A 22,684-nucleotide genomic window follows, 5' to 3' on the forward strand; every position below is an offset into this window, starting at 1 on the left:
AGAAAAGTCAAGGGTATATTGTTGAAATGCAACTCTGAAGAGGTTAATCTGTTAAGGGTCTAAAATAATTACACTCTGGCTTGTAAAATTCGTAGGCAGGCTACTGTGGATAGGGTACAATTTTTGTTTGTGTGTTTGAAAACTCATTTCTTCCAGCCGAGGTTCAGCTGAAGCAGTTTGAAATTGTATTCCGAGAGCCTTGAGCACACAGTACTTATATGCGTTATATTAAATTAGTTATAGCCTCACCGTAACTACAGGTGAAAGATAACTACTACTATTCTATTTTACTGGTTAAGTAGAGTGAGGCTTTGTCTTGCTCAGGGCTATAGGGCAGGGAAAAGATGCCTCCCCCAAATCTTAGGAACACCATTGGTTTTCTTCCTTGCCTGTTGCCCACCTGTTTCTAATTCCTTCTCCACTCGAGCTTCTCTGCCAGCCTTTCCCGCGGAGGGCATTCTGCTGGTGTGCAGCCCCGCCCACCACCGGGGCGTGGCCATCGTCCCGGGCCCCGCCTCTGCCCAACCCGCGAGGGCCTGCCTTCTTTTCCCTGACCGCAGACTGAGGGCCCTAGCGTGCGCGCGCGTCCCCGCTCGCGGCCCGGCTCGGCGTCGGGAGCGCGCTCTGTGTGGCCGCTGCCGCCATGTTGTTGTGGTTGTGAGAAGGCGGCGGCGGCAGCGGAGGAGCAGCCGGACGAGACGCTCCAGCGGCTCAGGCGCTGCCCCCCGCCGGCCCTGGCTGGGAGCCTAGTGGGGTGGCGGAGGAGGCCGTGCCGTGGCGGGCCTCGCCATGCCCTGTTGCCCGGTAAGAACGTCCCCCCTTCCTCCGGGGGTGAGGAGGGGCTGGAGGAGGGGCCGCTTTCGGCCCCAGCGCAGTGGCTGTCACCCTCTGAGGAGGCGGCGGCCCGCGGGGGGCAGGGGACAGCGTGCGTGGCCCGGGGAGGGGTGTCCTGGGTGGCGGCCGCGGCCGCCAGGGGGAGGCGTGGGGAGTGGGAGCGCAGCGGCCGGGCTCGGCCGGGACCCTCAGCGCGGGGGAGGCGGGGTCCCGGGCCCCGGCAGCCATCCCGGACCTGGGACAGGCCCGTGGGGCTGGGATTGTGAAGTGCTGCCCCCCGAGCGTCCGGACAAGTGCCCGCCGACCCCGGGAGGTGAGTGTGCCTCCCTCGCTCCCGACTGGGTCTGTGGGAGTCCACGGTGGCGAGAGGCCGGAGGTCGGGGGCCAGCAGAGCCCCCGGGGCGAGCGGTGAGGGCTCGGGACTTGTGGGAAGGAGGAGTGGCCGACTGTGCAGCCGGGCATCTTCCTGACCTGGTAGTACTTGGGTGGGAAGGATGGTTCGGAGGCGATTGAGAGTTCAGGGAACACTGATCAAAGAGCTCCGCGAAAGATTATTTTCCTGGTGGAAATTGTGCTGCTTAGGACCCTTGGCGATAATATTACTGCTTGTACTTTGGGCTGGAAAACTTACCTCAAAATAATGGGGTCAGTTTTATGGCACTTTAACCAACTTCTCTGGGGTCTGATAATCTCGTTTGAGTTCTGCACTTGGTCTTCGGTTAGCTATTGATGTGCAGGTGTCTTCTCCAGTTAGAGGCCTTAATTCTTGACTGGTTGAATATCTTGACATCCACTTTGTTTATCTGACAATCTAATTTTTCAAAAGGAAAAAAATGCATACTCTTCTAGTTGAGGTTCAGCCATTCTCACAATGTAAACGGTGATGCTATCGAAGGCTTGGGTTGAATTACATGAGATGATTTTTTTATGTAAAACGTTTGTGATTTGTACATGAAGAGGTGACAGGGACTTTCTCCTTTTTAAAGGCTGTTTCTGTAGGGCCAGAGACATGATCTGTATTATTTTTGCTGGGAGACCCAAGTAAGGTGGTTTGGTGGCATGCAAAAAGTCTTCCCTTCTAGGGCCTATGACTTGAGTGGGTAGAAGAGCTTACAGAATGACAGTTTTTCTTTGTTTTATTTAAAGATTTTATTTGACAGTGAGAGAGGGAACACAAGCAGGGGGAGTGGGAGAGAGAGAAGCAGGCTTCCCACGGAACAGGGAGCCCGATGCGGGGCTCCATCCCAGGACCCTGGGATCATGACCTGAGCCGAGGGCAGACGCTTAACGACTGAGCCACCCAGGCGCCCCCAGAGTAACACAGTTTTGGGTAAGCCCAGTACAATGTGTGATATTAAACTAAATTTGGAGTGTTCTAGAATTTTAGATTGGCTGCCTATGAAGGCCTCTTTCAGCTCTAATTACCCTCCCTCATTTTCAGGTGACCCAGAGCAGTTCAAGTGACCAGCACAGTGGTGCAGCCCCACTTGTAGTTAATAGCAAGCCACAGGAGAACCCATGTTTCTCAGCTTGTAGGTCAGGTTCTTTAGTTCAGTAGTTACGTAAATACGGTCATCAGAAATAGTATGGACTGCCTTAAATGCTGATTCCTGAACTCCATGCAGGAGGACTTGGTGAATTAAAATCTCTGAGGGTGGGGCCTGGGAATCCATCCTTAAGAAGCTCCCTGAATGGTTCTGGTCAGCCAGGTTTGTGAACCTGTGAAAGTCAGCTTTAGGTCGCCTTTGGTATTCCATAAGGTTCCCATTAATTATGACTTCTGAGAGTGCTTTTAGTTGTTTATAGAGCTTTAAGAATTTGAGAGGTAGGGAAGAAGGGGAAGCCTGAGAAATTTAAAACTGAAAATTGAGCATCTCTTAAAATATAATGGATTTAGGTAGGGGAATTAGGTTTGTTGCTAGAAGTTATTCGTGCAAGTCTTTGGGAACCCACTTGATAAAATTAGATGCTGCTTGACTGGAGGTATATCTAGAGATACATAAAAGGATCTAGAGGAATGAGAGGGAGAGGCAGTAAGTCTACTTCTGGTTCACAAAGGGGTCCATGGAAGGTGCTTCCCAACATTTCAACATGCTTGCTCCTAAACCATCTGACTCAGGTTTCTAGTAAAGTGAGGGTAGGGTGGGTGGGTTAGCAGTCATCTGAGATGAGGGTTGTGCACCAGGAAGGTTTATTGTGGATTATGAAAAGTTCTTGAAATTAGCCCCAGGCCATGAGGAGTGGTAAAGTCAGTTTTTAAATCTGTTGTAGTTCTGGTTAACACCTTCTGTGGTAAAGTGGAATGGTGAATTACCCAAGAAGTATTCATGTTGCAGAGGGGGTGTGGTGAGGTTTGTTATAAGTTTGGAACAATCGGCAGAAAATGTTAAACTTATGTAGAGTAGTGAAGGAGTTCGGTAAATACCGTGTCAAATCATGTAGCAGTAGTTTAGAGACGTGTATCCAGTTGTCCAATTTGAGAGGCAGAGGCTGTTTTGTTTTCTTGGTGTCTCCAGTGTCTAGCATAGTTCCCACAGCATATACTGTGCTCTCAGATATCTTTTGAGCAAATGAATAGTATTGAGATGGGGGGAAAAAGTTGTGGTTGATAGCTTTAGTTATTAAAAGCTACTTGAGGGGTTCCTGGGTGGCTCAGTTGGTTAAGCTTCTGATTTCAGCTCAGGTCATGATCTCAGAGTCCTGTGGTCCAGCCCCACATAGGGCTCCCCACTCAGCGGGGACTCTCCTTGTCCCTCTGCCCCTCCCCCTGCGTGTGTGCTTTCTTGCTCTCAAGTAAAATCTTAAAAAAAAAAAAAAAAAGCCACTTGATACCTTGCATTGGATCGAAAAGCCAGTTTTTACCTCATGTGGTTTAGAACTTTGGGATTCCTTTAAAAGGTTCTGTATTCTAGGGGCTCCTGGCTGGTTTAGTTGGTAGAGCATGTGATTCTTGATCTCAGGGTTGTTGGAGCCCCATGTTGGGTGTAGATTACTTAAAAATAACATCTTTGGAAAACAGAAGCTTTTTTTTTTTTTTTCCCTCCTAGGACTGTCATTGTAAACTATCCTGTCCCCCAGTTTTTGGGTCTTGAATGTGTCTTAATTTTTTTTAGGTGTAGTGGCCCTTTTTAGTGACTTTTTATTAGATCAGAGACATTTAAAAAAATTAAAATTTTTAAAGTTTTTAGTGAATATTTCCATCAATTTATTTTCAGTATTCCTTAAAAACAAATCACAAGTTTAATACTAATGCTTTAAAATATTATACACCAAAAGAAAGCCAACTCTCATTCATGCTACAAGTTGGTCTTTGTTCTCTTTACTTCTGTTTGCCAAATGATCTTCAGTAATTTCTGCAAAGAGATTCCTCTTCAACAGATTATATGCAAGAGGTAAAAGCTGGCCAGCAACTTTATAAAAATAGTGTGAGCCATACCAAAAGAGATCCATTCCCAGCTCAAGCCCCATACCATAATCACATTCATCATTAGCATACTGCACAAAGGTCATCATTTCCTGAATGGGAAATGGGAAATAAAAATCTCTTTGGATTGGCAGAGATTCTGTGTCATTAATTGGCTATATGACTGCTATTAGGAATGTCACTTCTCTGGACCTCTGTTTTCTCATCTGTACAATTAAAGGCCTATACTTGTTGGTCTCAGGTAGTTTCTTCAGACTGATTCTGCAAATCTTTTTTTCTTTTTTAAAGAAATATTTTATTTTTTTAAGTAAGCTTTGTACCCAACATGGGGCCTGAACTCCCAACCCTAAGATCAACAGTCATGCGCTCTACTGATAGAGCCAGCTAGGCGCCCCTCTGCAAATCTTCAATAATTTGTAATTATGTTATTTGGTATTCATTTTATGTAGGTAGATGAACTTTAAAAAAAAAAACTTGAACATTTTTGGGTTCTAAGCTTACAGATTTTAGATGTTGTCCAAAAGTGCTGTGGAAATTGAGTGCATGTTGCAAGTATTATGCAGAAACAACACACTTAATGCTGTTGTAATTCACTTAGTGTTGAAATCAAAATGGATTTCACATAAGGAACTTCATAATTTAGTGTGAAGCCACAAGATTAAGAATGGTTTAGGGAAGTTTGTGTAATTTATGTGCCTAGTTGTTTCTTACAGACCACCCAATTCTGTAATTTTCTATGGTAAATTTATATGTAATTTTATAATCAGTGAAACGTTCACTTAAGACACAGTGAGATCAAATCCATATTGGATTGAACTAGAATTCCTGATAATTTTAGAGGCTACCAAAATTAACATCCATTGCTATTTTTAATCTTTATTTTGATACCATATTGATATGCTTTCATTTTCACTTTTGTATCTAGAAATTAAAAAAATATATTTCTTATTAAATAAACTCTACACCCAGTGTGGGCTCTGACTCAAAATCCTGGGATCTAGAGTGGCATGCTATACTGAATGAGCCAGCCAAGTGCCCCTCATATCTAGAAACTTAACATACTTTTTAAGTTCATGTTTGTATCAGATATTCACAATGAAAATTGTAGCATGAGAATGGATAGACAGGTAAGTCCTGGGTTCAAGCTTGAGTTGTGTTCCTTGTTAGCTGTGTTGTTTCTGGCAAGCCACATAAGCGCTCTAAGCTTCAATTCCCTCGTTAATAAGAGGGAGAATAACACTTTATTTTTATTTATCTCAGTTTGTCAGGGAGGATCAAATGGAATGGTGTATATGAAAAGCAATTAAAAAATGTAAGGGTATGATACTATATTAGAATCCTATTTTATTTTCTTGGAAGAGTTGGCTTTTGGAGCAGTGGTAAACCTATTCCATGTTGTCAAGTGTAGAATTTACTAATGTCACTAATACGGCAACAGAAAAGATTTCTACTTCTGTACTCAGCCTAGAGAAACCTTTCAGCACTTGCATCCTGTATGCCAATAGGAACAGTCACCGGGGTATCTGACTGGCTCAGGTGGAAGAGCATGAAACTCATTGATCGCAGGGTCGTGAGTTCGGGCCCCACGCTGGGTGCAGAGAGTACTTAAATATTAAAAAAAAAAAAAAAAAAAACCCCAAAAAGCAAAACCCAAGAAATCATCACAATGTGGTAGGAACTTCATAGAGGGATCTGGGACGTCTCACAATTTGCACTTGGAATACATTTGCTAGATTTCACCCATTTTATTATGTTGGAGTGGTGGTAGAAGGAGTTTAGTATATTCTGTGTGAAGTTTAGGGCTATGTTTTCTAAATGGCAGGTGGCAACATCATAGGGTAAAGATAACAGTGTGGTGATTTATTTTTATTTTTTAAAAGATTTTGTTTATTTGAGAGAGAGCGAGAGAGGGGGAGAGAGCACAGAGGGAGAGGGAGAAGCCGACTACCCGCTGAGCAGAGAGCCCGATGCAGTACTCCATCTCAGGGTCCCGGGATCAGGACCTGAGCTGATGGCAAGACACCCATCTGACTGAGCCACCCAGGCACCCCTGAAATTGTTACTTCAGATTGTGAAAGCTACAAGTACATATTCAGTGCGGTGGGGGGGAGAGGGGGAGTCATACAAAAAACAAGAATTGAGAAAACTCAGGAGAATAAAGTAGAGATAACCCATGATCCCACTTAGAGTAATGTTTGCTATTTTCCTTTTTTCTTATACATTATCTACTGAATATTTCAAAAAGAACAACTTTCCATGTCAAACTGATGTTCTGTTAATGGTTATTTACTGTTCTGTGATATGGATGCATTATAATTTACAACAATTCCCTGTTAATGGATATTTTCAATTTTTCTCTTAAAACAGTGCTGTCATGAATTCCTTTGGACTTTTTTTTTTTATACAACTGTGCTTTTATTTCCATAGGCTAAATTCCTAAAAGTGGGCTTATATGGTCAAAGGGTTTGTGCATTTTAAATTTGAATATAGGTGTCCTATAGATAGGATGTCTATTTTAAAGTCTCACCAACAGGGGCGCCTGGGTAGCACAGTCGGTTGAGCTTGGGACTCGGTTTGGGCTCAGGTCATGATCTTAGGGTGATGAGATCTAGCTGAGTCTGGCTCTGTGCTGGGCTCTGGGTCTGTTTGAGATTTCTCTCTCCCTGCCCTTTCTGCTTGGCTCTCTCTCGTGCATTCTCTCTCTCTCTCTAAAATGGGTAAATAGGGCGCCTGGGTGGCTCAGTCGTTAAGCGTCTGCCTTCGGCTCAGGTCATGATCCCAGGGGCCTGGGGTCGAGTCCCGCATCGGGCTCCCTGCTCGGCGGGGAGCCTGCTTCTCCCTCTGCCTGTCTCTCTCTGTCTTTTCTGAATAAATAAATAAAATCTTAAAAAAAAAATAAAATGGGTAAATAAATCTTAAAAAAAAAAAAAAGTCCCAGGGCACCTGGGTGGCTCAGTGGTTAAGCATCTGCCTTTGGCTCAGGTCATGATCTTGGGGTCCTGGGATCAAGCCCCCGGATAGGGCTCCCTGCTCCACGGGCAGTCTGCTTCTCTTTCTGCCCCTCCCCCTGCTCGTGCTCTCTCTGGTGTGCGTGCGCTGTCTCTCAAATAAAATCTGTTAAAAAAGCCCCACCAACAGTGTATTAGTGTCCAGTTCTGTATATTCTTGCTAGTGATTTATTATCTTTTAACTTGTTGGTGGGAGTTTAAAATAGTTTGGGAATAGTTTTCCTTTTGTTCTTTTTTCAGCATCAAGTCTTAGCCTCTACAGTGGAAGGGGCAGGTAAAAATGAAAGTGCAGTGACAATACATCAGGCCAGTGGTCTCCAAAATTTTTGATCATCTCAATGGTAAAAAATTTTGAGCATTAATCCTCATCCTTAAGTATTTATTTAATTTACAAACAATATGTATAGCAACTGGTTATTATGTACTTTATAAAATTAATCAAAATTAACAAGGATGAGAAAAATAAAGTGGGGCCTGGGTGGCTAAGTCGGTTAAGCGTCTGCCTTAGGCTCAGGTCATGATCCCAGGACCCTGGGATCAAGCCCTGAGTCAGGCTCCCTGCTCAGCACGGTGTCTGCTTCTCCCTCTGCCACCCACCCCCACTCATGCTTGTGCGTGCTCTCTCTCTCTCTCTCTCTCTCTCTCAAATAAATAAAATCTAAAAAAAAAAAAAGTTAAAAATAAAGTTCAAGTATTTTTCTTCTTTACCCCAGTGGAGCATTTTTTTTGAATATCACTGCTTTAGACTTGTAAGATTTAATGTTGGGCCTTTATGATTGTTTTTGGGCATTTCCTCTTGTTCTGCAGGTGGTCCAGTCTGATTGGATTATGATAGTCTAAAGCGCGCCATGCTTTTGAGAGTCATATCTGCAATAGGGCAAACATATAAACCTTACTCAGGGCACCTGGGTGGCTCAGATGGTTAAGCGTCTGCCTTCGGCTCAGGTCATGATCCTGGGGTCCTGGGATCGAGTCCCGCATCGGGCTCCCTGCTCCTTGGGAGCCTGCTTCTCCCTCTGCTTCTGTCTCCCTCCTCCCCCCCCCCCCCCGTCTCTCATGAATAAATAAATAAATAATAAATAAACCTTACTCAAAGTATCAGTTTGATACCGTTTGTCATTGTTAAGATGGCTGAATTTGAAAAGGGAAAATCATGGGATAGGAAACAATCTTAAGTAGTCTACTTCTTTTAGATATGAAGAACTGATACTGTGTAGAGTATATTTTTAAAAGTCTGCTTTATGGAAAGTGGTTTGGTTATAACATATCCCTGTTTTCTAAGAGCCTAGAAACTGAGGGAGGGGATGAATAATTGCTGCTTGCTTTCCTTTGCTTGCAAAGTACCACAATTAGTCTGTCACTCTAAGTCCATTTGGAAGAGCCTGAACCTATCTATAACTTTTTAAAAATGCTTTATTGGGCCGAAACTTTCCATGATGAATCTTAGATTAAAAAGTAACTTTTTTATTAAGTTTGAATAACTTGCACCTCCCCCCGCCCCCTACCGTATGTTATGAAATCAGGAAATGGTGCTTTTTGTACTAGAAAAATGAATCTCCCTTTTTCGTCTCATCCTGGGGAACTTAATTTCAGTTATTTCATATGGTTCGTTGTCAGAGAAAGATAATATTGAGGTCTTAGAGATTGTGAAAAGAGCAACTTGTGATTATTTTTTTGTCAGTTAAAAGAAATGAGATAACATATTGAAGGTGGTTGCTCTATACAGTGCTTTCTTTTTACCTTACGTAGCATGATTTATAAGGTGCTTTCACATATACCCTCAAGTACTTAAGAGCATAATTTAATGAGTGATGTGATTTCTATTCCTTTGAGGCCACATGCCTAGTGTTTGACATCATATTTAAAGAGGTAGACTGAGCCCTGCAGAGTAGGTACTGATGGCTGTTCTTTCTCACTCCCCGCACTTATGTGCTACTTGGTACAGAGTTAAGGTATCCGTACTTATGGGCAATTTAAACTCTTACGTATTTATTTACACATGTAAATAAGTTATAGTATTGTAAAACAAATAGTTACAACTTTCTGTAGTTACATTGTTCTTTCATCTGATGTGCACAGAAAATATTTTTGTGGGAGAGATCAATTAATTTTACATCAGCCTTTCAGATATTTAATTTTTAAATTTTTTTCAGCCTTTCAGATATTTTGCCTTCTCAGGATAGTTTCAAGGAGACAAAAAAAAAAAGTCTTGATTTAATTCCTTTTACTACGTGTGTTCCTCTTACTGCCGACACTGGTGTGTGTGTGTGTGTGTGTGTGTGTGTGAGAGAGAGAGAGAGAGAGAAAGAGGGATTTATGTAGTAGGCTGCTACTTAAGAAGGAAACATTAGTTTTGGGGTATATAATGGTTCTTGAAACATAGACTCAGTGGTTTCCATGGGGCAAATGAAAAGGAGCACATAGGATTTCTCTGATTTGTCTTATTCTCTCCAATTCCATGTATACATACATGGTTTTGGCTTAGAAAACACTGAAGATGATTAGTCTTCAAAAGAACTAGTATGTTATTTCCCTTTTCTGCTGTACTTAAAATCGTGTTTAGTAAGTGAACTAATACACTTTTATAAAAGAGAGCCTGGAAAGACAGGAATAGAAATACTAATAATGATTACTTTCTGGCTGGTGGGATAGTGTAATTGTTTTCTGCTTCATATTCTTCTGTAATTTCCCAATCTTCTATGAGCATGTATTACTCTTATTAGGAAAAATGGCTATTTTAAAGTACATTTTGATGTTTTTAGTTTTCATTGGGTGTCTTAAGAGGGTTTAAGTCATAGTCACCAATGAGAAAGTGGGTGGTTAACTGGCTCCACTTCCTAAGCAGAGTGGCAGTTGTAGGAAGTGGTAGGGGAGGAATGGTGCAAGCAAGCATTTGAACTTTCATTGTAAACTCCACTGTGGCTGAGACTGAGCTCTGATCACATTTAAACACATGAAGACCTCCATCTAATTTTCTTCTTCCTGATGAGCTGATTGAGAATTAAGAATGTTGCCTTGAAAAGAAAAATCGGATTCTGTGATAGAAATCCTAAACACAGGACTCAACCTGAATTCCCAGTTCTCCTGCTGACTTGCCATGTGGACTTGAGCAAGTTCTATAGCTCTGTGTGTGTGTGTTTTAAATATTAAGTGGGATTATAGCAACTAAGAGGTGATAGGATTTTATACATGTAATTTGAACTGGAGGGTATTTAAAGAAATTACTTTTATTATGACAATGTAGTCTCATTGCGATTTTGGTGTTAATATACAGCTTAGAGTTGAGTCACTTTAAGTTTATATACTAGTGATATTTTAGGAAGATCTATGTAATTTATCCTTCGGAGTTTAAGTGATTAGATAGAGTCTGCCAGCTTGTGTTATTTTTCTGCACATTAAATGTTAGATTTTTGGGGTAAGGCATTTGTAATTATCTACCCTTTATTTTTTTTAAAGAATAAGATTAAAGTTGAAGAGCAATCAAGGTAATAAATGTAGGTACCACTATAAGTTTATGGGGTTTTTCAGTTAGAAGTTTTATAGTAAAGAGTAACAAGCTTGTGAAGAGAAAATACCCTATAGAAGTCTACAAAGCCCATTCTTCTGTTCTTAAATTCCATACCCTGCCTTTCCTTTTTTTTAAAGTAAAATTTAAATATTTCAAAAATTCAGAAAAATACAGAGAATAATTTAACAAATGTCATGTACTTAGTAGATGTTGATTTAGATTTAGTAGATACTGACATCTTGTTAGATTTGCCTGAAAGGTTTGTGTTTGTTTTTAAAATTTAAATATCATACAATTGGAGTCCCTTTTGCTCTCCTCCTAGATCCTGTTTCTCTTACCGAGGTTATCTGTCTTTTTTTATTTATTTATTTATTTATTTGCGAGAGAGAATGAGAGAGAGAGAGCACGCACATGAGGGGGGAGGGGCAGAGGGAGAAGCAGACTCCCTGCTGAGCAGGGAGCCCGATGTGGGACTCGATCCCGGGACTCCAGGATCATGACCTGAGCCGAAGGCAGTCGCTTAACCAACTGAGCCACCCAGGCGCCCGGTTATCTGTCTTTCTTAACCTGTGCTCTTATATTCTTCCTATAGATGTATGTACTTGTAGTAGTATGTGTTTCAGACATGTATGGTACCTAAGTATATACATTCTGTGATTTGAAAAGCTTGAAGTTTATCTGCATCAATATATATGTATTTACTTAATTTATTCAGTTGTGTGAATAGGAAAGTTTTAGTTCCCTATTGATAGTTGTTTTCAATTAATATATGGATTTAAAGATTTCTCTCTAATAGGATTAAACTATGCTGATCTACATTTTGCTTTTTTTCTCACAATAATAGTGTATTACATCTTATCCTATCATAAAATGTAGGTATACCCATTTTTAAGGACTGTAGGTATTTTTTTTTTAATTTTAAGTTTATGTAAGTAATTTCTGTACCCAATGTGGGGCTCAAACTCATGACCCTGAGATCAAGAGTTGCATGCTCCACCAACTGAGCCAGCCAGGCGCCCCCTATGTAGTTTTTTGTTTTTTGTTTTTTTAAACTTGATAGACACTATTATTTATCCTAGTCCCTACTGATTGACATCTAGGGATTTTTTTTTTTTTTTAACCTCAAAAGTGCTGTCTGTAATGGATAGTGTTGTACTTTATACTTTTGAACAATGGTCGGATCATTTCTACAGAAATAGTTCTGCAAAATAAATTCTTGGGGAATAGAATTGCATGTAATGTAGATGCTTTTATATTAAAGCTAAACCAATATGTATATTTGTAACTTTCTTGTTCCTGGTCCGTTCATTTAGGTTTGTTCAAAATGGGTGCTACGTATGAGTTGCTGAGAAGATAGTTTCCTAATGTATAAACTAATATATTAAAATTGCATGGTAGAGGGGAAGCCTGGCCAGCTCAGTGGGTGGATCCAGTATGGGATTCTTGATCTCAGGGTCATGAGTTCAAATCCAATGTGGGGCATAGAGCCTTCTTAAAAAATTGTAGAGAGGAGGAAGAGTCCCAGCTTTATATAGGTAAGGGACATAAATCAGTGTTTGGGGAATGGTTTTGATTTTTCTAGCTAAGACAGAAGGTAGAGGATTCAAAGACGAGTTTGCAAAGTACGTTGGCTACAAATTGTTGAAATAATTAAGGTGTTTGAATATTCTTTTACTCTCTATACTGAGTCCTTTTGGGCTTTTGAGATAAAAGGCAATTTTGGGGAAGATGTGTGTGATAGCAGTTGCATGATTAGGAGCAGGCGAAGATTGGAAAACAGTGAAGAATCTGTACTGTACACACAATTAGGTAATAAGGACCTGAATTAAGGTGGTGGCAAGGTGGTAATTGAGGTGGCTAGATTAAGGTAGAAGATTGCTAGTTGACACCCTAAAGGAAATAGACAAACATTTGTGAACTAGTCGAATTGGAGGTAAGTAGCAATGATTTAAAGTTAATGGGTTTTGGGCCTTGGTGAATAGTGATAGTACAGAAATGTGGAATTGGGAGGAGGAGCTAGTTTTGGAAAAAATGAAATCCTTCCCACATTTAACATTGAGGCCAGGGGATAAGTAAAAATGTCCTGTAGGAGCTTGGAGATTGAGAATTGAGGTAGGAAGAAAGGTAGGTTGGCCTCATCTGGATGAGATCTTGAACCTAGAAGAGCCAAAGATTGAGGATCACATTTAGGGGGGTGGGAGAAGAAGATAAAATGAAAACTTAAAATTAGGTTAATGAGGCATAGTGGAAGCAGAGGAGAAGAGAGGATTTCTAAATTAAGTGATGATCAGTTAAGTTCGAGAGAAATGAGGGAAGCTGAGGGCTAGGGAAATAATTGGATTTGGTGATCCATGCTAGTCACTGATCATCATTTTCTTAGGTTAAGGTTTAGTATACTAAAGGGCTAGAGGTGAGTGGTAGATGAGATCGCATTTATAGAACAGGTGCTGGTTCAGTAGAACTTCTGATGATCCTTCTGGTGTTCGATATCTGCACTGTTCAGTACATATTGAGCATTTGAAATTTGGCTAGTTTGACCAAGAAACTAAATTAAAAAATTTTTTTTAAGTTAATTTAAATGTCCTTTTTTTTTAACTGTAGTTGACAGTTTAACTTAATTAGCCACATATGGTTAGTGGCTATCATGTTGGATAGCACAGAGTATGGACTCAAACAGATGTAGATTAAGCCATAGGAAGAGATCTCAGGATAAAATAGAGGCATTTAGTTATCTAAAAATTTTATTGCAGTGTTATCAAAGTGGTGTTGGAATTAGACATTCTAGTACAAAACAGATTTTTACATTTTTACTCTGTTCAATGTTGGCAGTAATGGATAACTCTTTTCAATGTATGAGAGCAACATTAAAGAATGTAATTTTAAGGGGCTCCTGGGTGGCTCAGTCATTAAGCATCTGCCTTTGGCGGCTCAGGTCAAGATCCCAGGGTCCTGGGATTGAGCCCTGCATTGGACTCTCTGCTCAGCCGGAAGCCTGCTTCTCCCTCTCGCACTCCCCCTGCTTTGTGTTCCTTCTCTTGCTGTGTCTCTCTCTGTCAAATAAATAAATAAAATCTTTAAAAAAATGTAACTTTAAGATAATTATGGTCTGAAATCTCTTCATGATTATTTTCCTGTCTCTTAAAAAAGGTTACAATTCAGTTTTACTGATGAAAGAATAATATTTGAGACATTTTGGGTCTCTGTTTCCTCAAACTAAAAGTAACTGAAAATATCTTAGAAATCTCATTGGGGACTTTAACTGTAGAGAGCAAATTGATGGTTACCAGAGGGGTGGTGGGTGGGGGCATGGGTGAAATAGGTGATGGGTTTTAAGGATTGTGCTTGAAATAAAAACTTAAAAAAAGAAAAATTCAGTTTTCAAGCAAAAACCCAATTCATTGGGTAGAGAAGAAATACCAGCTATACTTGACTTTAAAGAAATCAATATTTAGATTGAGAAATGGTTTGCTTTGAGAATGATTTATGGTTTAAAATTGAATTTTTGATAGTATTGAAAGAATGTTTCTTACTATCTGGCTAACCTAAATGCTTTTTGTTTGCAAGAAGAAAAATTAAAAGTACATGTGAAAGAACCCATTCATAGGACAACATACTGTGTGATTCCATTTTTATAAAGTTTAAAAAACAGACAAAACTAAGAGATGGTAATTGAACTCAGAATAATGGTTATTTACCTTGGTGATGCGTGCAAGGTAGACTTTAGGGGTGCTGGTGATGTTCTGTGTCTTGATCTGGGTGATAATTTCATGGTTGTGTTCAGACAACTGTTTATGAGAATCATTGAGTTTTATACTTAAGTGCACTTTTTTGTAGGTAGATTATACCTCAGTTTTTAAAACTTTTACCCTCTCACAAAATTTTAGTAAACATGATCAGTTGAATTTGTCTCCCTTTAGCTTTTTTTTTAACTTTTCCACTACTTCCATTCATAAAGGAATACACTTAATGATGAAACATTTTACCTGTGTTTTTTTGTTTGTTTTTTAAGATTTTATTTATTTGACAGAGATAGAGCAGGAACACGAGCAGGGGGCAGTGGGAGAGGGAGAAGCAGGCTTCCCGCCGAGCAGGGAGCCCCACACGGGGCTCGATTCCAGGACCCTGGGATCATGACCTGAGCTGAAGGCAGACACTTAACGACTGAGCCACCCAGGCACCCTTGTTTGTTTTTTAAAGTAAGCTCCATGCCCAGTGTGGAACCCAACACGGGGCCTAAATCCATGACCCTGAGATCAAGACCTGATCAAGACTTGATCTTGACCAAAACCAAGAGCTGGACCCTTAACTGACTGAGGCACCCCTTACCTTTTTCACTTATGATTATAAAACAAACATACAGAGGAGTGCACACACAAGTGTATAGCTTAATGGATTTTTAAACTGCATAAATTGGCGGTGGTTTCTTTGTTTTTGTTTTTTGTTTTGGTATGTCATACCTTATCAGAAGGGAAGGAGTTGATGGAGGGCTAAAATATTTGGAGAGAACAAAGTTTTGAGAGATCGCAGAATAGCAGAGCCTTGTCTTGGCTACGCCTTCATCTTACTGTCCTTTTGGGCAAGTCATTAACTTATTTAGGCCTCAGATTTTTTTTTTTGAAGATTTTTTTTTTTTTTAATTTGACAGTGTGTGCGAGCAAGCACTAGCATGGGGAGCAGCAAGTAGGGGGAGAGGAAGAAGCCGCCTCCCCACCGAGCAGGGAGCCCGATGTGGGGCTTGATCCCAGGACCCTGGGATCATGACCTGAACCAAAGGCAGACGCTTAATGGACTGAGCCACCGAGGTGCCCCTGGGCTTCAGATTTTTCTGTATAACAGGGGTATTACTTAACATTCTTTGCAAGGTGACTTGGTGCAGTTCAGGTAAAATTATAGGAACATAAAATGGTATCACTACATAGGTGTTTGGGGCATTGAATTTAGGTCTCTTACCTTACAGGGCAGAATTGTGATATACAAAGGTAAAATGATTTGTCCAAGGACACTCAGCTGGTGATTATTGATATTCATTTATATTCGCTTGAAACTTGCTGAGGCTTAAGTATGTCAGGCACTGTTCTAAATGATTATATGTATATCAGTTCATTTAATTGTCTAGAATTATTCCCAGACATAGGTATAATTATTCTTTTACGATGAGAAAATTGAGACAAATGAGGTTGAATAACTTGCTCAGGTAGTTGAGTTGTTGAGCCTGAGCTCTTAACCATTTTGCTGCACTGCCTATTTAAGTGAAAGCCACTTAAAGATTTTAGGCAAATGTTAAGAACTTACAGTAATCTCTTGCAGGTTTTTTGAAGTGAAATTTTGGATTTTTGAACCAAATTTAGGAGAGGAAACTCACTTGTGACATGAATCTAGAAAAGATTGATGTTTATATATACAAATTATCTATATATATTTTTGATGTTAATATTTATTGCTTGGGTTTTATTCCCTCCTTGACAAAGCTTATTTTCTTCCAACACTACTAGGATGTAAATAGTAGGTAGTTTTCTTAAAAAACTTAAAAAATTTTTCTTAAAAACCCCCAACGTGGGGCTGGAATTTACTACCCCAAGTTCAAGAGTCACATTCTCAGGGCGCCTGGGTGGCTCAGTTGGGGCTTGAATTCACCACCCCAAGATCAAGAGTCACATTCTTGGGGTGTCTGGATAGCTCAGTTGATCGAGTATCTGCCTTCAGCTCACATCATGATCCCAGGGTCCTGGGATAGAGCCCTGTGTCCACCTCCCTGCTCAGCCAGGAGTTTGCTTCCTCCTCTCCCTCTGACACCCTCTCCCCACCCCCTGGCTTGTGCACATGCACTCTCGCTCTCTCAGATGGATAAATAAAAAATCTTAAAAAAAAAAAAAAAATCACGTTCTCTACCGATAAGCCAGCCAGGTGCCCTTAAATGTATATTTTTATGTATGTTTTTATATTTATTATATATATTTATATATATTATATATATAAACCCAATCACTCTCTATATATATTTACTTTTTTAATCCTAAGGGAATTTGTAGCTACAAATATTATTTCAATTTCGAGGCCAAAATGTTAATGGAAGGGAGTTTTCAAACTGGAGGCAGATCTAACAAGGTTTAGTGTATCTGCTTTGGTTGTTTAAGCAGCATCCGGTCCTGTTTTCAGAGCAGTAATTAAGATTCTACCACCTCCATGTTTTAGAAAAATTTTACAACTAAGGTGTAATTTACATACAGTAAAACTCACCCTTTTTGAGTACAGTTCTGTGAGTTTTGGAAACACATGTGATCACAGTGTTGGAGATAGAGTATAGTTCCATCATCTCAAGAGATTTTTCTCCTGGTCCTTTCTAGTCCACCCATTTCCCCACTTCCCATCTCTGGCAAGTACTGATCTGTTTTGTCATTATAGTTTGTCTTTTCAAGAATTCCATATAAATGGAATCATGCAGTATGTAGCTTTTTGAGACTGGCTTCTTTAACACAATGCACTTTGACATATCCATATTTTGTGTAATAGTAATTTTTATTGCTGAGCAGCATTTCATTGTATTGGCGTACCATAGTTTATTCATTCTCCAAGCTCATTTGGGTTGTTTCCAGTTTTTGGTGACTACAAAAAACTGCTATAAAAGTGTTTGTACACACATACATGCCCTTTTTTTTGTTTTTAAGATTTTATTTTTAAGTACTCTTTACACCCAGTGTGGGGCTCAAATTTACAACCCCAAGATCAAGAGTCATAGGTTCCACCAACTCAGCCAGCAAAGTGCCCCATGCCCGTGTATTTTTTTAGGGGGGAGGGGCAGAAGGAATGAGAGAATATTAAGCAGGCTCCACGCCCACTGTGAAGCATGAAGCAGATCTCAATCTCACAACCCTGAGATCAGGACCTGAGCCGAAATTGAGTTGGACTGAGTCACCCAGGTGCCTCATTCCATGTATTTTTTTTTTTAAGATTTTATTTATTTATTTGAGAGAGAGAAAGAGAGCACGAGAGGGAAGAGGGTCAGAGGGAGAGGCAGACTCCCCGCTGAGCAGGGAGCCCGATGTGGGACTCGATCCCAGGACTCCAGGATCATGACCTGAGCCGAAGGCAGTTGCTTAACCAACTGAGCCACCCAGGCGCCCCCATGTATTTTTTTTTAATGTTTTCTAAAAAATATGGTGCTCAGAACTTTTGTAACTTTACCATGGAACCTGAAGAAGCTTATAATTTTCATAGAACATTGTAAATTGCTTGTTAAACTTCATCCCCAAGAAAGCCCACTCTGGAATGAGAATAGTTTGTTATATAAATAATCTTGTAAACTGTAAATCATTAGACTTTAAGGAAGTAGGCAGACATACTTAGTCAATGGACAAATTTACTTATTTACTTATAAATTACAAAACTCCTTAGTGCATTATTTCATATTTTATGTTTTTAGTAGCTCTTGAATTGTGAATCCTTGACTTTGTTTTGTTCCTCTAAGTAACAGATTAGTTATGTAATTGGTTATGAAAAGTTTATAAGTAAAACATGTTTAGCTACAGAGTTCCTGCTCCATCTCCTCCCCTCTCCTAAGATGGCTGGAGGTATTAATATTGGTAGTCATAGGTTCATGTGAACAAGACATAAAATTCCTGTTTTATGGCTTATGGTTGATTAGCTACTTGAATTAAATTATCCTCTTTGTTACTAGGTAATGAACTTTCTTTTTCTTGCAATATGAGATCAAGAGTGAGAAATGGGACCTTTTTACATTAGAAAAGAGATTGCAGGCAATTTTTGCAAGTTAATGTTTTGAACTTCAAATTCTGACCCTGTAAAGGAGTACAGAAACCACGGGTGGTTTCATACTTTCAAGAATAGTATGTGTGTGTGTTTCTTTTGTTTAATCTAGAATCTTAGCTTTAGATTTAAATCCTATGATTGAGGTACTTGGTGTACAGAGCTATAGATCTTCTTTCAGCAGTGTATATTTCTTCTAAGTTAAAATATTCAGAAAACAATATTGTGTTTAGAACTAAGAGATAGTACATTTCAAATACCAATTTGTAAGTGGTGATTTGATATTTCATTTGTGGGTTATCATGTGTCTAGCCTTTTCACATGGAAATACCTACCTGGAGATGTCCAATCTTGACAGTAATGGAGATTGCAAATTAATAGTTGGTCTTCTGTATGTGGTTTTGCTCGATAGGGACAAGACTTAGTTATTAGGCTTTTACTTTTTCTGATACTACAATGTTGGTGATCCAAATCTAGAATTCCAGCATAAGGTCGCCAATATTAAAAACCTGGGAATATGGAAGTAACAACTATGGGTCCGGTATTACAAATAAGATTTTAATTAGCTGTATTAGTTGCACACTTAATTTGCATTGCTATCTGTGAAGTAGGCAGGGCAGGCCATATTGTAACTCCTACTTTACAAGTGAATAAATTGTTTCAGAGCTGTCAGGACTTGTCTGAAGTTGCACTGCTAGTGAATAGCTGAACTAGAACCCAGATCTTCTGACATCAAGTTGGATGCTCTTGGCACTATTGCAGTTTAGTATGGTGAAGGGTGAATAAGAGCTCAGGCTTGGGTTTGAATTGTGGTGCCACCACTAGTATCTCCCTCTGATCTTAGGCAAATTCCTTAACTTCTTTGTGCCTCAGATTTCTCAGTTTTAAAATGGGGATAATGATACTTGGTGCTTTTGCGAGGATTAAGCAAGTGCTTATAACAGTAGCTAGCCAATAGTAAGCATTCCATATATGCTAGTTGCAGTTGCTGCTGCTGTTACTACTACAGTGATAACAAGAACACTGCCTCTTTTACGGGGATCAGTGTTAGAGTTGAAAAAAGGTAAATGCAAGAATATTCAAAGATGACAGATTTAGATAGAGCCCAGGAAAATAAGTAGCAAGGGCAATTGATTTTGGTAGAAAGATGCGGAGTGTTGGGGGGTGTGTGTGTGTGTGTCTTTCTTTTAAGGATAGAAACAATTGGATATCTAAATACAAATAGATTAGGCAGTTAGAGCTTTAGGACAGGGCTGAGGAGGACTATCAGTGCTGAGGAGGTAAATTTTTTTTTTTTAAAGATTTTATTTATTTATTTGAGAGAGAGAATGAGAGAGAGAGAGAGCACATGAGAGAGGGGAAGGTCAGAGGGAGAAGCAGACTCCCCGCTGAGCAGGGAGCCCGATGTGGGACTCGATCCCGGGACTCCAGGATCATGACCTGAGCCGAAGGCAGTCGCCCAACCAACTGAGCCACCCAGGCGCCCGAGGAGGTAAATTTTTTAATCATCACAGATGATATATGGGAAATTTACCAAGATTTAAATAACACCAAGTTGTTGTCCTTTATTACATATGGTTCTTAGGGCTTTGTTACATAAGCAGTAAGAAGCTTACTATACATTTTCCATTTTTAGTGGTTACACAGAATAATACAGATATTCAACATGTATCCTAGTATAAATAACAGGGAAATACATCTCCTTAAAATAAATTAGTGAATATTTCTTGAGGTCTTTTACCATTGCATAAAACTCTTAACGGCTAGGAATTCTGAAGTATACATTAGAGGATTATGCCTTTTGGTGCTTGGGTCCTTGTATGTGGGTAAGGTACTTTCTTGGTATAAGATAATGTTCTTTCAAGCATTCTAAAATGAATGCAGGTTGTTTGAATTTACTATGTTGGGAGGGGATCTCTTGCCTTTACTGTAATAATGTTATATAAATTATATATTTTATATATTTTTAGTGTTTTTGAATTTGCAATTATTTTCTTAAATTTTTTTAAAGATTTTATTTATTCATTTGACAGAGAGCACAAGCAAGGGGAGCGACAGACAGAGGGAGAGAGAAACAGGCTCCCTGCTGAGCAGGGAGCCCCGTGTGGGGCTTGATCCCAGGACCCTGGGATTGTGACCTGAGCTGAAGGCAGATGCCCAACCGACTGAGCCACCCAGGCACCCCAATTATTACTAGTTTTTATAAAGACTTATTTTTAGAGAGAGAGAGTGTGTGCAAGTAGGGGGAAGGGATAGAGGGGGAGGGGAGAGAGAGAGAATCCCAAACAGACTCCATGCTGGGCGGAGCCTGATGCTGGGCTTGATCCCAGGACTCAGATCACAATCTGAGCCGAAACCAAGAGACAGACGCTCAACTGACTACGCCACCCAGGTGCTCCTGAATTTGCAATTATTATTGTATACTTAGATCTTTTCTCCTGTGGATATTAAAACAACTTTTATGGGTTTTATGGGTGCATGTTTTAAATTTATACACTAAAATTCTGCATAAGCACATTTTAAATTATGGTAAGTCTCGTAAACCTGTAAATCTGTATATATTAGCTTTTTACCAGAGTTGTCATGTATTCTTTTATTGACAAACCTGAAATGAGCTCTGAGCATCTTATAAGTAGATTCATCCTGAACATTTGCTCTCATGTCAGTTTTTAAAGTTCATAGGAAAAACTTTGCTGTTTTCTAAAGAAAACCATACATGAATATTTATCTTACTTTGTATATCCTGAAAGTGGGTGTTGTTATTGTCCAGTATTTTCTTCAGAGCTAGGAGTTTTCCTGTTCTTGCTCTGTGGAACTAGTTAGTTGTACTGCATATACTATTCTCTGTTGCCAACAGTGTTTTCCCTTCTCAAAACTAAGAATTACACATTTTTTTTTATTAATGGGTTCCTCTAAAAAGATAGAATGGAATAGATTTTTTTTCCCTTCAGAAATATTTGATGAGAATTTCAGAGAATTCTTGGGTATCTCAACTTTCTATTTTATTTTCATTTTTTTATCTCAAGTTTTTATTAACTTCAAAATTCTTCAGCTCATTTACCTGATACATAAAAGATGACTTTTCCTTCCTCAAGGACATGAGAACTTTTATATGTACTCATCTGCATAAAATCTACTTAAAAATATCAGAAGATTTTACAGTGTATCTTTGGACTCTTGCATGTAAGATAATTTTTACTATGATTCTATGAAAACTTCTTTGTATTACTCATCCCTTTTCTTACTAAAACATGTGAGTGGCTTGCTTGGATATGTATCTGTGTCCTTTCTTTGATAAACACTTTGAGGGATTCTTTTGAAATTGTGTTGTGGCCACCCTATCAACTCTACAGAAATATGGTTTCATGATTAACTCAACAAAAAGCACATTGGCAGCAGTCCAGGAGCTGACTCACCAAGGAGTAATGATAGACACTTTGAAGGGAATGGCCTATCCCAGGGTCCTATTTCAAAGCTTCGTGCTATGATTACATCAGTGAAAGGCAGCCAAGAAATCAAGATGAGATCTTGCTTGTACCTCCTGGGGATAATGGTAGGAAGGACTTAAGTAGTAGGATGCAAGTAAGATTTTTTTCCTAACAATCTTGTAAAACTTGGGGACAGAAACCAGGTGAGGATTCAGAATGGTGGTGACCTTTGTGGTGCTGCAGTGGCATTTCCTTTTTGGGCCTGGATGAAAATAGTCTTGTAGTGACTAAGGGTTAACTCAAGGAGCTCAATGCCGTATCAGTTTTCTAGAGCCCAGGGAATATACTTAGCTCACTAGTAAGCACAAGTATCATGTTCATGTCAGACACTGTAGCTACTGTTTTCTACTTGAACAGACCAGAAGAAACCAAAGCAAGACCAGAATCAGTTCAGTTTTGAGGAACAGACCCTTTTTGCTTACTAGTACTGCACATTTTAGGAGTAAAAATACTATGAAAGTAGTAGACTTGCTTCAGAACTGTGAAATACCAATTGATTGTTTTTGTGGATTAGAATGATTGCAGCTCCATTTCTAAATCCAGTTTCATAGCCTTAAGTTTTTCTAGGTGACAAATTAATTCTCTGTAATCACTACCAAAGATCACTTAATTGTTAACTTTGTGGAAATAGCATTATGTCCTTTTCATGTTCTTGAAG

General features: G+C 39.7%; 1 protein-coding gene across 14 annotated transcripts in view; it reads left to right on the forward strand.

Annotated features, from left to right (window-relative positions):
• Window positions 1-575: 575 nt before the first annotated feature.
• The window catches only part of MTMR3 (myotubularin related protein 3), a 136,133-nt gene continuing 114,024 nt past the window's right edge, over window positions 576-22,684 (forward strand). For 5 of the 14 annotated variants that reach the window (XM_027575162.2, XM_027575166.1, XM_027575170.1 and 2 more), the window contains exon 1: window positions 578-804. The gene's annotated coding sequence lies outside the window, so the exon portion shown is untranslated. Of the gene's footprint in view, window positions 805-22,684 lie in introns of all 14 variants that reach the window. The other 9 variants (XM_027575161.2, XM_027575160.2, XM_027575165.1 and 6 more) reach the window with 3 other exon arrangements.

Source organism: Zalophus californianus, chromosome 14, assembly GCF_009762305.2.
Source record: "Zalophus californianus isolate mZalCal1 chromosome 14, mZalCal1.pri.v2, whole genome shotgun sequence".
Taxonomy (NCBI): Eukaryota; Metazoa; Chordata; class Mammalia; order Carnivora; family Otariidae; genus Zalophus; species Zalophus californianus.